This window comes from Periplaneta americana, chromosome 3, assembly GCF_040183065.1.
Source record: "Periplaneta americana isolate PAMFEO1 chromosome 3, P.americana_PAMFEO1_priV1, whole genome shotgun sequence".
In the NCBI taxonomy this organism is placed as follows: Eukaryota; Metazoa; Arthropoda; class Insecta; order Blattodea; family Blattidae; genus Periplaneta; species Periplaneta americana.
This window is the reverse complement of record NC_091119.1, coordinates 181110483-181128398: the sequence shown is the minus strand read 5'-3', so window position 1 is coordinate 181128398 and position 17916 is coordinate 181110483. Positions and strand designations below refer to the sequence as shown.

The following is a 17916-nucleotide window of genomic DNA, read 5'->3' as shown; positions in this document are numbered from 1 at the left end:
AAATATTTTCCTAAGAACCTTGTTCTCAAACACCCTTAATCTCTGTTCTCCTCTCAAAGTGTGAATCGAAATTTCACAACCATACAGAACAACCGGTAATATAACTGTTTTATAAATTCTAACTTTCAGACTTTTTGACAGCAGATTGGATGACAAAAGCTTCTCAACCGAGTAATAGCAGGCATTTCCCATATTTATTCTGCGTTTAATTTCCTCCCGGGTGTCATTTATATTTGTTACTGTTGCTCCAAGATATTTGAATTTTTCCACCTCTTTGAAGGATAAATTTCCAAAAAATATATAATAAATGCTGCAATAAAAAACATATTCCGTTGTACTGCTGATTATATGTGATCGTGAGACAGCATGTAGGCTACCTATGGGTTGTTCAATTTTCTTGAATTTATCACAATTTAACAAGAATCAGTACCACCTGGGGCAGTGAAAAATGTTATAGAAGAATATTCTTGCATTAAATTAACAAAGAAAGTTACATTTCTTTCCCACGCCGCTTTCTCCCAGCCATAATTCCACAGGTAACGTCTTTTCGTTTGCGCGGCTAGCGACGTGTACCTCTGACGGCTAAACAACAATGAAGCTCTAGCTAGATCTTTAACGACTCTTTTCAAGGCAGCACACCGATTATCTGAACTGCAATGCATGAAATGGGGGATCCTAGCCTTGTGCAGTGTCCCGAAACTACATGTTACACGCAGCTTTCCTTAATTTTTTATTATAGTTCTTATATAACGATTTCAAAGGCAAATAAAAAAAAGGGAGGAAGCCGTATGACCGAAATTTGTAACGTGTAATGTTCTCCAACGATTTTTATCGATGTCAGAGATTACGAACATGAATCAGTGTTGTCAAGTGGAGGGAAATTTCTCGGAAAACGGGAAATGCATATTCCTGGAGAGAAAATGGAATTTTTTATTTAAAAAAAAACGGGAAATATTCTATTGAATTACTAAGCGCATATTTACTGTTATTTCACAATTCTTTTGAATATTAATAACAAATAATGTGAAAACATTTTTCTAATTTACCCTCGCCACTTCAGTATGCTTTTTAATATCTACGGAATTTCGCAATACTAATTACAAATATTACGACAATAGCCGTACCCGTGCGCTCCGCTGCACCCGTTAGAAATAAATATAAAGTAATTACATAATTAAAATAGAACATTTGATCCAGTGAACATTCGTGTTTGATAGAAGGATAAATCGTTTAATATGTTACTTAATTTAAATTGCATCCAAATAATTAAAATGCGATCATTTTTGTCCAGAGACCACTCATTTATTTTGGTGCAATGACAATTCCTTTAACATGTTTCTTAATTTTTATTACATGCAACCATAGTTTAATGAACATTGACATCATTTAGATTTAATGTGTATAGTATACTTTATTTTACTTGTTATATGTTTCCATTTAATTATGGTAATAACTTCATTTTAACCCTTGTTTTCTACGTATTCAGTAAATGGCGCTTGGCCCACTATGGTTCTGAACCCTTCAAATAACTTAAATTATATTATATAATATTACATTACATTATATATTATATTATATTACATTACATTATATCAGAAGTTACTGTAATAACATTATAGCATTATGTACATCTAGAGAAACTACACTTTCCAATGGTGAAATAATAATTAATTATACAAATCGGTTAATTTAGCTTCCGATATTACTTCATACAAACACAGAAACATTCTCTGTAGGCTATCTTTCATAGCTTTCGATTGTTGTTGACCAAGGCCCCTTATAGACGAAGTCATTTGGTTTTTATTTCATTATACCGCCTTAGATGGCAGTTATTTTAATTTTAAAACTCATTTATCTCATTAAATATCAGTCCTATCAAAATTTTTCAAGGAATAAAACTTATCGGAAATTATTTTTAAAGAAACTTTTGTTATGTAACATTTTTCATAAAAATCAATAATAAGCTAGATATTTCGATTTATTTAATTCAGGCCCCCCTTTTAAATAATGTATTTTGAATGCCATATACCCTAAAATCTAAGTTACAACGAACTTAATTTATATTTCAATTTTCATGTAAATCGGTTCAGCCATTATCGCGTGAAAAGGTAACAAACATAGACAGACAGACAGACATACAAACAAAAATTAAAAAAAAGCGATTTTCGGTTTCAGGGTGGTTAATTTTATATGTTAGAACCAATTATTTTTGGAAAATCGAAAATTACCAGAAAAATTTCGGCTACAGATTTATTATTAGTATAGATTAGTGAACTGTTAGTAAATGAATGACGTTGATATAACTAGCAGAATATTGATAGAATATTTTATGTGACTATATTAGGATCATAGAGGTCAACGAAAATTGGTAATTTTGTATGTCGCCGAAATCTTTAAAGGTCACGTTTTCTTAGATGTGAAAATTCACAATAAATTACTTCAAGAATTAAGCCGTTCAGAGCAGAAGTGGTGTAAGTCAAAAATTAATAATAAGGGTTAAAGTAAACATTCTGTAAAATACAGCGCAAAGTAACCATTAATATTCAATTTATTTAAACTATTAGTAGCCAGTGGATAGCAAGAAGGACATATTAATTGCTACTTTACGCTGTATTTTACAGAATTTTTACTTTAAACCTCATTACCCAATTTTGACTTACACCACTTTTGCTCTGAACGGCACAATTAAAAATTGTACTCACGTCAGTGATTTTAGACGTCTTCTGAACAGTATTTTGAAGGAGAATAATTGAGGCGCTGACATGGGAAAGGTAGTAACTGCCAAAAACAAAATTTTTCAGGGGAAGCAAAAAACAAATTTATGAACACTTTCTCACTTACATTATTACAGAAACTGCTTTAAATGAAAGGCATACACTCATGTTTGTGTTACATATGAAATTTGAAATGTCTGGCACAGATTTAACTGTGAAATACTATTTTATGAAAATACAACATTGAAATCACTCCTTAGCCAAACTGAGAATTAACGTTATTTATACATTATGCACAAATTTTTCGGTAAAATGCATGATACTTTTCATCGAGGAAGTCTAACATAGATAACAAGTCTCTCTTTTTGGCATCAGGAACGACTGGTCTTCTTTCAAGGCGTTGCAAGCACTGCAAGTTAGTGATTGACGTGAATAACTGTCCTTTCTTAAAAATCCTGTGCTCCGTCCACATTTCAAGGTCATTAAATGACTGTCTTGTTTTTATTAGAGGAAAATCAGCTCTTGAGAGTCTAATCCAGTTGAGGGTGCTAATTTTGATAGGAGTTGTATTAAAAAACTTGTCACATTCTGCAGAAAGGTCGAAGAAATCCTCATCCTTCATCATTATTACATTATTAGGCCTTACCTCTTCTGGAACCATGGTCTTGCATCTTTTTTTTTTTTCTTTTCTCTATGATGCCGAATTCCCTATCACATGGCATGTAGGAATGTTCTGAAACCAGGAATTTCAAGTCCACTGAATCAAAATGTTTCTTGGCAATAATGTAAATCAGGACCATTAGAATCATCCGATTCTTATTCTGCCCTGCACAGTTATCAGCCCATTTTTGTCTAGACACACTCTGATGTTGTAAAAGGAGTTACTACCTTCTCCGCGCCAACAGCTGTGCACATACAACTTACAACATCTAGTGACTACGTTTCCAATTTCGTTTCATTACATACGGACATACTACCTTCTCTGTGCCATTGGCATGGCCATTTACTACCTCCTCAATGAAAAACCTAAAAATTCGAATTTTTGGCAGTTACGACCTTTCCCATGTCAATGCCTCAATTGTTATATTGTTGATGATTTTTAGAGAATTTACTGCTCTATTAGGCCATTATCTTCAAAGAAACTTATTATATTGTTACATATTTAATGAATAATAATAATAATAATAATAATAATAATAATAATAATAATAATAATAATAATAGAATTCTGCTTTTGAAATAGTGATAATTTTTTCTATTTATTAAGATTGGAAATGTTTAAATGTTTGGAGGGAAAATTCCTTTACTGAACTTGTCAACATTGACATGAATGAAATGAGAAGTTCTTCGTCGAACGTTAAAAAGTTGACATTCGTCAACTTGTTTTTGTTAAGATTGATGAAAACAGCCGAGAGAGAAAAAGAAAGTAGAGAAAGGAAGAATGAAAATGCTCATTTGGGCGATTATTACCAGTTTACCACTGCAGTGCAGGAGTGCGTTGAATTTCAACCAGTCAGCGTCACTGCAATATAGTCGATTTCATGTTGTTACTTTTGTCTTGCCGTTGATGATTCGAAATTGTTCTCACAAAACAATGAGGAACGCCATAACTTAAACATCTATAAGAAAGGCGAGAATTATGGCATCATATTGCATTTCATATTACAAGATCCTTTTTGTTACCCCCATTAATCAGAAATTCAGAAATTCAACCCAGGTTAATCTCGTAAAAATAAAAGCACCGGTAACTAATGTTCTTCAGATAATGAGAAAGTAAAATAATATCTTATGTACAACCTGGCCTTGACATCAGAGTGGGCGTACTGATATTGTAAGTTATCTTGAACCTTCTGAGCGAGGACAGAGGGGCAGAGGGAAGGAAGCGCGTAACGTGGGTGGAGCCGACTGAGTTGTTTGCGCATGCTCCGCAGCATAATCTCTTGTCAAGAAACATTGTACTATTTCCTTCACTGCGTACCAGTAGTGTTACCATGGAGCAGCAACCACAGGGTAGTAATTATGGTGAAATCACACCACCGCGGAGAAAAAGTAACGCTGTTATCCATAGCCGAGAAAGAGAAATTATCGCAAATATAATAAAATTAAGCATTGCGAGGAGGAAAAATTAAACAAATATTTGCTGGAACCTCTTGCTAAGGAATATGAGAGAGCGGCTAAATATTCTGGCAAAAGTATTAGTTCCGTGAAGAGGATTAAAAATAATATTGAATTACAACCGAGTGAACCTCACACTACTCCGGGAAAGAATAGGTATGTAATGTTTAGAAATTATTGCTATAATAGTTATGTACAATAGTGTGTGTATTGAGAGCGACATAATGAATTACTGTTGCAAGTTATTATTTTCTTATAGTTCTACTAAACATATTATTTCATTACAGAATTAGACTTATGTAAAGTTGAAGTGGACGACTTCGATCAACATGTTATTCGGGATACAATCGAAGAATTCTATCGTATTCAGAAAGTAGTACCTACGATTAAGAAGATAATTCCGAATGGATGATGCCATTGACGAAATAGTTAATTTTGGAACAAGCGATGATGGCAGCAATGATAGGGATATGGATTGTGTATGATTGTAAATTAATGTAAATTCGAATAATAAGCCTGTAAAATATTGTTATAAGAATATGTACATATTAGCTGAAGGTGTAAGTCATGCAGGCCTATATAATGTATAGAAGTAGCTGTAGTAACTCCTCCAATGCCGGTCCTCAGCCCGGATGAGAGAAGAGTGTACACACGATTATATTTTAAATACTTACTTATTACAGGTTAATTAAAGCTTGCTACGAAACTATGTTCTCCTCTCAAAACCGGAGTATCGAGAGAAGTTGATGTCTGTATTGAACCAAGTTCTTTTACAGTAGAGAGCCGTAAAGTAAAAGAACCAACGTTTTTTGAAAAGAGTCACGTTACCCGAGGGAGGGGCATCCTTGCCGTGTCGTTACGTTGATGAGTACACGCCGTACCGAGCAGTTCCAAAGACAGACTTAGGGGATGTAAGGTTCAAGATAACTTGCAAAGACAGTACGTGTTGTATGAGACGCTCTCATTCAAGACAAGTGTTACGTATGAGAACTGAAACCGGATGTAGGCGCAATAAACTAATTTGTAAACTTACGTATATAACGTTGGAAACATAACGGAAATGGTATGAAAATATCCTTCAAATGATTCGCCAATTTCTTAAGAAAACAGTCTGCTCTAATGTAAGTATATTTCCATTTTCCAGCATTCCCAACAGAATGAAACAGACCACAAATTATTATTAATACTAACCGTACCCGTGCGCTCCGCTGCACCTGTTAGAAATAAATATAAAGTAATTACATAATTAAAATAGGACGATTGATCCAGGGAACATTCGTGTTTGATAGAAGGATAAATCGTTTAATATGTTACTTAATTTAAATTGTATTTAAATAATTAAAATGCGGTCATTTTGGTCCAGAGAGCAATCATTTGGTGCAATGACAATTCCTTTAACATGTTTCTTAAATTGTTATTACATGCAACCATAGTTTAATGAAGATTGACATATCATTTAGTTTTAATGTGTATACTTTGTATTACTTGCTATATGTTTCAGAAGTTACTGTAATAACATTGTAGAATTATGTCCATCTAGAGAAACTACACTTTCCAATGGTGAAATAATAATTAAACAATTAATTAGCTTCCGATATTACTTCATTCAAACACAGAAACATTCTCTTAGGCTATGTTTAATAGCTTTCGATTGTTGTTGTCCAAGGCCCCTTATAGACGAAGTCATTTGTTTTTATTTCAGTACAGCGCCTTAGATGGCGTTGTTATTGTAATTTCAAAACTAATTTATCTCATTAAATATCAGCCCTATCAAAATTTTGTATAGAATAAAGCTTATCGGAAATTATTTTTAAAGAAACTTTTGGTATGTAATATTTTTCATGAAAATCAATAATAAGCGAGATATTTCGATTTATTTAATTCAGGCCCCCTTATAACCCCCCCTTTTAAATAAAGTATTTTGAATGCCATATAGCCTAAAATCTAAGTTACAACGAACTTAATTTATATTCCAATTTTCATATAAATCGGTTCAGCCATTATCGCGTGAAAAGGTAACAAACATCCAGACAGACAGACAGACAGACAGATATAGAAACAAAAATTTCAAAAAAGCGATTTTCGGTTTCAGGGTGGTTAATTATACATGTTAACACCAATTATTTTTGGAAAATCGAAAATTACCAGAAAAATTTTGGCTACAGTTTTATTATTAGTATAGATTAAATGACGTTACTGACAAAGGTAAAAACATTAGAGGAGGGGGATTCGATCCGGTGTTGTGGATTGAACTTCGGCGTAGCTCAGTGGTTAGAGCGATTGGTACGTAGAACCAAGAACCCGTGTTCGATCCCCGACGCCGCGCCGGAGCGAATTTTTCTCCTCTAATAACTACAATGTGTTATTTATAACCAGTGTATAAAGTTTCAAGAAAATCTGTTAGATAGGAGAAAGTTGACAATTTTTTCTACATTCACTCTGTATAATGGTGTAGGTCCTTCTACACAAATATAACGGGAGTTTTATAGGAAACAAATCTGTACTAGTAACTACTGTATGAAGCAGGCCTGCACAAACAGCGCTCGACGAGCGCGCGCGCTCCTTCGGAGCGGGAGAACGGTGTTTATAGTGAGGATCACGTAAGTTCAGTTCCCAAACAGCAAATATTTCCGCCTTGTCAGTGTTGCCAACTGTTACCAGATATCACCACATGTAGTAAAATCACGATCCTATGTACTGAATGACTTCTTTACTCACCGTACTTTACCTTAATGTTGGAAGGTTATTCTAAATAGTTTCAATAATAATGAGAAATGTATTGCTATGTTCTATTCTTTTATTCCTTTACATTATTATTAGTGTTAGCATTAATAGGTTACTAGACGTAAATATACAACAAAGTATAGTATATAATATTCAAGAATCAAATCTGTTCCAAGACCAATTAAATTATTGTCACTTCACTTCAAAGATTCCAGCGTACATATACTGTACTTCCTAAAGGTAGATAAATTAATAACCAATTGACTTTTGGTTGGAATTCGAATGAACTTCTGATTATCTTTTGAAATTAGTAAGGAAATGGATAATACAACTAGGCTAAAACTGAAATAATAATAAATCAACTTACAAAAATAATTTTGGTCCTTAAAAGCCATAAGTAATTTCACTTCTAGATACCTTTTTAAAGATTTCATTTGTTTGTAAATTGCTTAATAATGCTACACTTACACTTATTATTTCTGCAACTCCACGTCTGTCATTGAAAAAATGTATGATACATAACTGTGAAGTCTCTTTTTGGCTCTTGTGTCCTAAATTTAAATAAGAAAAAACAAATGATTCAAGAAATGTGAGCTGGTGAAAATTAAATACTCAATTAATAAAATAATTACTACCAAAAGAATATTTTATTAATTCTATACAAAAGATGGATTACACAGAACAGATGGCCAGAAATCATAGATTTATACACAACATACAGCATGAAACGGTCATCAAAAAATGCTTTTTGTACACAATAACATCTTTCAAACGAAGTGAAATAGCCAATAAGTTCAATAAATATTATGCTAATAAGTAATAACTATAATTAATAATTATCTACAAGCTGTAAAAGGGAATAAAATAGTATATTGTTGAAATTAGGGGGTTATGGTTTATTACGTGTATTTATAATTTTAATTACTTTTTCTACATTTAATTATATTTTAATTTCTATTAGATTAGTTGGTGGTGTGGTTGTTAGTTTTATCTGTGTACGTCAGACTATTAAGGAAAAACTGAAAGAAATATTAAATCTACTATCTACTTTATATAACAATATTTAATCAAGAACTGAATATTACTATTAATTTAATAACATAAGACCCAAAACATCTCCAAGTCCAGACAATACACATGCTGATTTTCTTAAACATGTTGGCAAACAAGCAAACTCACTACTTTTATCTTGTAATCTCATCTAAAATACAATATCTGTCTGGAGAAAATCTATCATAACATCAATTTTGAAAAGCAATTATTCAACTAATATCTTTTCGAGTTATCGACAGATACCACTTACTAGTATGATAGCCAAAATTATGGAAGAGATGATTTCATAGATTGAATTGGTTCCTGGAATCTAGTAACTAACTTTCATTTTATTGGGTTGACTTTAGAGAATTGCATTCAACAAATGGACAGATTTTAAATTTTAGTCAAGATATTAAAGATATTTTAAACAGAAAACAAAACAACTTAACAATTTTAATTTATTTTCAAGGATCATATGGCTCTGTAGATATAAATCACTTAAGAAATTGCAAACTTAGGGTGTCCATGATAAAGTGTTACACTGGGTCAGTGACTTGATTATTTGATTCATTGTCACAAATATGTAAATAGAGACAGATTCATCTGGGCTTCCCACATTGTTGTTTTCAGGAATACATTTTCCAATATTAATGTCGATGGTCTAACTAAAGAAATAGATCTTATGATAATCTCATCATTTGCAGATAATATGGTTGTCTAGAACAAAAAATCACAGTCCACAAATATTAATAAACTGAGCCAAAATCCCAACAGACTTTTTGACTCTACTTGGAGAACTCAAACTTGCTCAATTAAGGGAAACTTTACTAATAAAACACAATCCCAAGTTATTTCAAAATGAATAGTATATAAGTTAACTTTAACAGATGATGTTAAGAAATGTGATACTTCTCCAGACATTTTAAAAATCATTAGAAACGATAAATGATCTGGTCAGTGAGTGACTACATACAGTATTTTTTATAGATGGATCCTGTTTACCAAGCCATAGATGTAGTGGTGTTGTAGTACAATACCAGTATATTCCCTTTTACAGGGAATTATATTCAAACACTTGTTTGCCCCATTTTAACCGTGACAACGCTTTTTAGCTTTTTAAACATTCTGGTTATTGTATTGTGTTTAGTGAAAGATTTTAGATAAGGGCGCAAATAGCCATAGTAGCTGACGCACCCTTTTTAAACGCCACTAACTAACTAACTAACTAACTAACTTCAAACACTGACTAATTTTGATAGTGAAAATTTAGATACACTTTTAAGCTTACAAAATCTCCAGTATCGACTTCATAAATCTGAGAAGGCTGTCATACTATCAGATTCAAAATCAGATGTTCTTGCTGCAGTAATGGACGTAACAGCATGAAATCTCAATATTTTACAGTGTTTTAATATTTTAAGCAAAATGGTCGAATTACATCGACGACTGGTACTTCCGTGGATCCATGAACTTTATGGAGTGGGAGGTAATGAGGTAGCTGAAAGGTAGCAAAATTACTGTAAGGTTATCTATACCTGCATCTTACCACACTGTTAAAAGAATAACAAGATCAGTACATGACAATGTGGTAACAAAAATCGGAATGATTCTAAAGCAAATGAAAAAATTGCAATAGGCCATCCGGCATCTGCTCCACGATGGAGGAAAATCCTCAGAAGAAACCAACTAATCAGACCAAATGGGGGATCCAAACTACCCTCGAGTGCAGCTCTGAATTTGCAGGCCAACGAGTCTACCGACTAAGCTACATTGGTGGCTCCACTAAAAATATGAAGTACATGGCACTCAGATTATTAAATTGACAAACCTAAACAATTATTCATCAGTTAAGCTATAAAATATAATACATAGCAAGCAAGTTAATTCAATTTAAAAGTATAAACAATTCAATCAGTTGAAATATACAGAAACTGATAATAAATATCATGCAAATTACTTCACATTACAAGCATAAACAATTCATCACTTGTGGTATACAGCCTACTATTTAATTTACAGCACATACAATTCATCAGTTAAGCTATAGACCTACAGTCTACTATTCAATTTACAGCATATATAATTCATCAATTAAGCGAAACAAAAATATAGTACAATACATAGTAAAAATAATACACCTAATTTAATAACTGAACTTCTATGAAAATCTACAGTGGCAGTACTCATATTATCACAGGCCATGATTGTCTCAAATATTTACAAAGAACTGATATTTCACAATCTCCCCATGCCATTTCTGAAATCTCAATGAAGATATGGATCATTGTCTTGACTGTTTAACTTTACACAGCTTTCAATCATCTGGTTAAATATTGGAGTGCAAGATAATAAATGACATCAACTGCTGAACACTTGGTATCAATCAACCAACAACTTCATTACATTAAAGGGGAAAAAAAACTGAAAGAATTAATTGTATATAGACACAACACATAAGACAAGGCCGCTTCAGAACAGTAATTGGCAAGGCTCTGTTGTTTTAGGATTCTTATGTAGATTCAATTTCACCTGAAAGAAAAAAGTAGCATCTATAAGTAGTAGTAGTAGTAAAGATAATAATAATAATAATAATAATAATAATAATAATAATAATAATAATAATAATGACTGTAAAGTATGGAAATTAATATTGCAATGTAATATCAAAAGGTGATTTCACACCATCAACTCTTATCATTTAGTACAACTCTTATCATTTAGTACCACAAATCTATTATATTCAGTTGCAATCACCAGTAGCTGTTCTTTCCTCCATTTTGTTGTTGGCTGATTTTTCACAAGTCTGCTATGATATGCAGCACTATCCATGACAATAACGCATTGCCCTAATGTTCTCAGGTCAACAACTGTGTTTGCACCCACTTCTCAACTACAGGGCTATTCATAGCACTATGGTAGTCCTGACTTTTCTTTCAATTGCATGAAAAAATTAAATCAGCACCTGCAATAAAAATTATACCTGGGCATATAATTACGTCACATGAATTCACAGCATTTAAATAAAGAAAATAAAACATAACATAACATAACATGACATGACATGACATGAGATCCTCTTTGGTGAAAGGCTTTCCCACGTTTTTATTTAGTCACCAATTTTTATATTTTTGTACCCTGATTTAAAAAATTACTCTTGCCAAATTTATGTAAAATATAAATCAATATAACTTACCGAGTATAAATCCACCTTTCGTTCCGGCATCTAATCTTCCACCCTCATTTGTTGGTCTATGAATAACACCATTCATGTCACTGGAAACTTCACCTGGTTTATTTCATGAATAAGTGGGTGATCATACTTAAAAAAACAGAGAGAGAAAAGCAATTCACATTGACACTCTAAGAGACACAAAAATTTTAAAGACAGGAAAACCGTTCAAGAATTTTATAACTGACCTCTAGTTATAATATGAAACTATTAATTGCAAAACATGTTGTTCCCACCTGAATTCATTACTAGTAGCCTATATTAATTGCAATTTCATATTCCACATAAGTGTTAATCTATTTGTTAGTAAAAAATTCAATCACTCAATGTCTCACAATACATTGAAATTTACCATTCATAAAAATCCAAGTCTCATCCAAGAATACTACGGGTTTAGGGTTCTCACGCTCCACATTTCTTATATATTCTCTTAAAAACGAATAACATCACTTTCTCATACATGTGTATAAGGATCCCCTTTGCTCCATAGAAATTTCATCTCTTTCAAAATTTTTTTCACCGATGATAAGGATACTCTAAATAAATATGTTTCATAATCATCATTCATATGTTTCAGAACTTTTGCTGCTGTTAGTACTTCCCCTGTAACAGTAAATGAAAATTATGCCATATTTTTATACATAGGCCTATGACTAATATCAGAATTACATTGCATAAATCAACACAATAATTCCTGTAACTTCCCTACCTTTATGTAACTTGTCATAAATAAATCTCGCAATTGCATCTTTCGTAAAATCATCAGCATCAGTCACTGGATGTTTACGTAGTCTATGTTTTCCTGGTGTCACGAGTGGGGTCCCCTTGTGTGAATTTATCACTTTCGTGGCTGTAGTTAAGCCAAGCTGTAATAACAAACAATAACATAATACTTCTAAAAATTGTTATATCATAAAATTCATGCATAATACCAACATTTACAGCTATATGAATAGAAAATGATCAACATGTTAGGTTGGGTCTACGATAGGTTTAAGTAGGCTAATATTTAGGTAATTCTCCAGAAAAGCTACACCAAAGAAGGCATAATTTTATTTTGTTTAATTGATTTCTGTGATATTTACATAGTGATGAACACGTGGTTTTAGTGCACAGCCACAAATACTTTCAGCACAAAAATCCTTTGACACTTACCTGTATATTCTAATGCATTGTTGTAGTCCCTCCCTCAAACTTGTTACTAATTACCAATATAACATGCGAGAGGTCCAGGACGAAGAGAAATGGTTAGTTTCCCAGTAGTGCGTCCTCGTCCTCTCGAGTGTTATATCTTAACAAGTACTTTGGGTGGGGTAGCTTTTCTGAAGAAACACCATATTTAATATTACTTAGACCAGTCATGAATAAATTATTCAGCCAGAGTCAACGTTCCTATGCTTTATAGAGTATGTTATATAGTTATTATATAAAACTGAATTATTTTTAAGCACCATAACAGGCCAACATTCATGTAATATTTGCTGCAATATCAAGTTAATAATTACAATATGACTTGTATTTTCTTCGGCCGATGTGGCATGTAAATTGTGATCTGAACGGTTAATTTAATACCAAAAGAGAAAACTGGAAATTTACTTTCGTGCTGTTTGATTACCGTACTTGTTCGTCTAATTTGTAAATGTATTTAAGCTATCACCTACTGCAGTATTACAGTATCTTAAATGTATTTAGTTTGGCAATATGAAAATCACTGACTTGATTAAACATTAGGCCTAACCTAAAAATTTGTTTTGTTTGACCACAATCATGAAATTATTAGTGCAAACTCCTAAAACTGAATACCACTTTGAAATGTATGCTTAAGAATACTTACTCCTAATAATTGTCCTATTCTGGTTGTAATTGCTGTCTCCGTTAGCATAATTCCTTCTTCATTATCTTCTTTCTTCAACTCATTATACACGTGAACTACAGATTTCTGAAGCGTACTCTGAATGCCACACATTTTCTTCCTTGGAGGAGTCACTGCAACACTATTTCATTTTTTTGACATAGTAATAAAAATCTAAACACGAAAGAAATTCATTAAAATTTGAAATAATATTTCTATCCATTACCCACGTGCATTATCACGCCCAAGTATATTATATTCATTCGTACTTATCTGACTATTCTTGAATTATAACCACAACGCAACACATAACATAACTATTATGTATTAATATTAATACTAATATTAATTAATTATTAATAAGTTCGAATTTCACTATCTTCCAGTAACCGGCTGAGAAATCTAGTACAATTTTAATTTCATGGAACTCCAGTACCGGCAAATATTGTCGATATTTGCCTCAGCTGCCAACATACCGGTTACAAAATCACTACCATTTATAGTATTTGTCAGTATCGAAATTCGAAACGAAGTTGGCAAAAGAAAATTCAACCTTCAAACTAGAAAATCACCATAATCCACTAGCATTTGTAGTAATGGGGGAAAAATGGTTAGGTTTCACCCTTAGGGTATCAAGTTACCTGGTCTTCCCTATACCGCTCGCCGAAACGGAGAGGGAGATACGTCAGAATGACATAGACTTGCTATAGGTAGAGGAGAGGGAAACGACCACTCAGTTATCTAGTGGAGTGCAGTGTGTAGGCCTATTCTCAGTAACTGTTTCACGTTGCTTATCTACTGCTACAGTACAGTATGGAGGAATCTAAAAGACGGAACATAACATTTAACGATTTACAGCTCGAACTTATTGATCTTCAATGTGACCTAAGGGCTAAAGATCGTTTGAATAATATTACTAGCCTGGTTGAGTTTTACAAGACTAAACATTAGCAATAATATCCACGTCTACACAGGCTGGCTGTGATTGCTATGTTTGGCTCAACATTTATATTTGTGAGCAAGTGTTTTCTATAATCAACTTTAATAAAGGCAGACATCGAACATTTGTAACTGATGTTTCATTATGATCAGTAGGCTACTGTACCTTTTAGATGCCAACAGCATAAAACCTCGTTTTGATGTCCTGATAAATAAAAATATAACAAAATGATATTGTACATTTAAGTAGCTATAGAATTTCTATTAGGCTACTTCTGTAAAATAAATATTTGTTTACTAATTAATAATTGTCCAAGATAGTTTTTCAAACACTGAACGGGAATTCATTTCATAAGCACTCGTAATGGTACTTTCTTGTATGTATATTTTGTACGAGATCCGCCTCTTCTTCCAGTCCACCCTTATATAGAGCGCAGCTAATATCTACATTCCGCTCATGAGCTGTGAGCCGGCTCGGAGAGCGCAAATCTTGTGCAGGCCTGGTATAAAGTTTGATGAAAATCTGTTAGATAGGAGAAAAGTTGATAATTTAGTCTAAATTCACCACCTATAATGGGGTAGTTTCTTTTACACAAACACAGTGAGAATTTGTATACAAAACAAACTACCTGCAACTAATGTACAAAGTTTCATAAAAATATAAGTTATTATATTAATTTTGTCCCGCTAGATTCACGTTGGCGCGAAATGCTCTTGAAACTAACCCATCCTGTTTAACGATGTACACACAAGCTGTCATCCTATCTTCGAACTATAACTGCAAGTAAACCTGGCTGCAGGCAACCTCATGCGCCTAAATGAGGATCGCCATATTTGGCGCTCGTGTCCGCCTGACCGCTCGCGTTTTAATCCCCCAACACCGCTACATGACGAATTTGCGGGCTCAGAAATTAATCGCAGAATTTAGCGTACGTTTATTAAATTAGATGTGAAACTAGTTCCAAGCAGTTGAAACACCCGTTACCGTTACTGCGGCAGAAATGAAGCATGGTTTCACACTGAATAAGCCTCTTATTAAAATAAAAACATATGTAAGGCATTTCAACACTTCAAGAAGCGCATCTTCCTCAACTCCTTCCCGTCAGCTTTTCTCGTTTGCCGTGAACGACGTCCAATGTCCATCACGTTTGATATTTCCACACTGATTATATAATCAAATTCCAGGAATCCAATTTATTTTATTTCTTGAAGAAAATCACATGTTTTGTTTCACATCGATGTTTCTAGAAAACAAGTATGATAGCGAGGACGGAAATGTCAGAAGAAGTGTCTTTTGTTTACAAAAGGTCATTTTCGGCTAGCACCATACAAGAGTAAATTAAATAAACGCTTGTGTCCTTGAACGGCCTCACAGCGTTGGTTAAGGTTCATGCTTGACACGTGCCCATCTGTCGACATAAAAACAACATTAAGGAAATTCGATAACTGTGTACCTGAGAGCAACAGCGGCCTAACACACGCATAAAAAGCGGTGTCATGCCAGTGACACGTCATAAGTTTCACATGTTGAGTTGTTTAATTTGTAAATAATATGTCTACTCTTATTAGTTTATTTTATTGAGCTATCATTTAAAAGCAACAAAAATAAATAAATCGCCCAAATAGTATCACGAGCTTTCGGTTTTCATGTTGCACATAATAGTACATTATGCAACGAGCCTATAATGAAGGTAATTAAGAAGTGAGTATGGATATTTATGAAACGAGCGCAAGTGAGTTTCATGATTTTCATACGAGCTTCTTAATTACCATTATAGGCGAGTTTCATACGACTTTTTATGCTCGACCATATTTCTAACTTGATATTATTAATTTTAATTGCATCTGACCTTCAGCAATGTTCCGTATGTTGTGAGATGTGCGCAGACGCGAAAGTATTGATTTTTTCCGAGGAACAGATGTCCACATTGACCTTGCTAGGCCATAAGAACCTACAGAGATAACATTGAAATTAAATTAGACATTGAAAAACGAGATGACAAATTGAATTTATTTGAATATTATTTACAATTAACGCTAATTATTATAGTAACAGAACATAACCTTCTGCGACAGTATTGGATTTCCAGCCTCCGTGACTTTTTGCTAATTCTCTTTCGATTGCATATCCTACAATAATCGATACTTGCGGTTTTATAACGGTAGAAAGCTGACCTGTCATTGGCTGAACAGTTGTAACCTGAGTCGTCATTGGCTGAAAGACCTGACCTTTAATGAGTAGGTGTACTTTAATGACATGCATTAAAGGTCTGCTACCAGGTGTATAATTACTACGTTTCGGCATGGTCGAGCATAAAAAACTTTTATTTTCTCATTAGTGTATTAGAGAAAGTTATTTGATCGCGTAAAAATCCCATTTTCAACATCTAGGATAACGGAAAAGTGCTTCAGGACAGCCCGTCTGTGTACAACGATTTCTTAGATTGGGATTCTATTTTACGGTGAATGAAAATCTTAAATTTCGGTAAAAAAAATTGTTTAATTTCGTTGTTATTTCGCACAAAAAAGTATAAATTCGTGTTATTTCACATTTAAAAACATTACTTTTTAACTCTAGTCGTGCAAAATGCATTACTGTATAAGGACTATTTGTACAAAGACTGTATCATCAACTTTATAAATTTTAACAATACTTACAGTTTTTTCTATCGGTGCTTACATGTTGTGTAGAGAATTTCTATAACGGTCTCCAATCCTGTGTGTGGATAACATAAACTAGGCCTAATATTCAGGTTATTTCTATTTTATATTTAAAAATGAAATCACTCGAAATTAGGTTTGAATATTACCCGTACATTCAAAATTTTGTATATTCAAATATGGTTTGAACATTAAATTCAATATTTTTTACATAAATATCAATCTTTGGGAAATTGTATATTTACTTATAGATTGGTCGGTCTCTGTTCATATTCAGTGTATAAGAGTCAATTTATCCAGGAATTTGCACATAAAATATAACTTTTATAAAAAGTAATGGGGCTCTCTTTTGAATCAAAAAGATAAAATGGCGATCGACTTTAAAACTTTTCCTAACAGAAACCAATTGAAGAGTTGAGAATGATATACGTAGTCCTAAACCACACAGACAAAATTTTACAGGGCAGCGTATTAAAGATTTAGAGTCCAATGCTATTAGGTGTATACTTACGTCATTTGTTGAGTAATTGTTATATTATATTAAGAGTAGCTTCCTCATATGTGTAAGAAATGAACTCCCACAAAAAAAAAACATTTTTGTTAAAAGTGTGGCTTTGGACTATCTCATTCTTACCTGTTCATATCAT

At 33.0% G+C, this 17916-nt stretch overlaps 2 protein-coding genes and 1 long non-coding RNA gene across 5 annotated transcripts in view; 1 reads left to right on the top strand and 2 right to left on the bottom strand.

The window, feature by feature from the left end:
- The window catches only part of LOC138696879 (electron transfer flavoprotein beta subunit lysine methyltransferase-like), a 327451-nt gene that overhangs the window by 86016 nt on the left and 223519 nt on the right, over positions 1-17916 (top strand). The gene's annotated exons all lie outside the window — the stretch shown is intronic.
- Positions 1-17916, bottom strand: part of nahoda — a 334524-nt gene that overhangs the window by 234068 nt on the left and 82540 nt on the right. The gene's annotated exons all lie outside the window — the stretch shown is intronic.
- LOC138696875 (uncharacterized) lies at positions 7698-13057 on the bottom strand. Its single transcript, XR_011331482.1, has 5 exons — positions 12527-13057; positions 12170-12420; positions 11782-11907; positions 11343-11550; positions 7698-11117 (listed from the first exon to the last, which is right to left on the bottom strand). It is a non-coding gene; the product is annotated as an uncharacterized lncRNA (long non-coding RNA).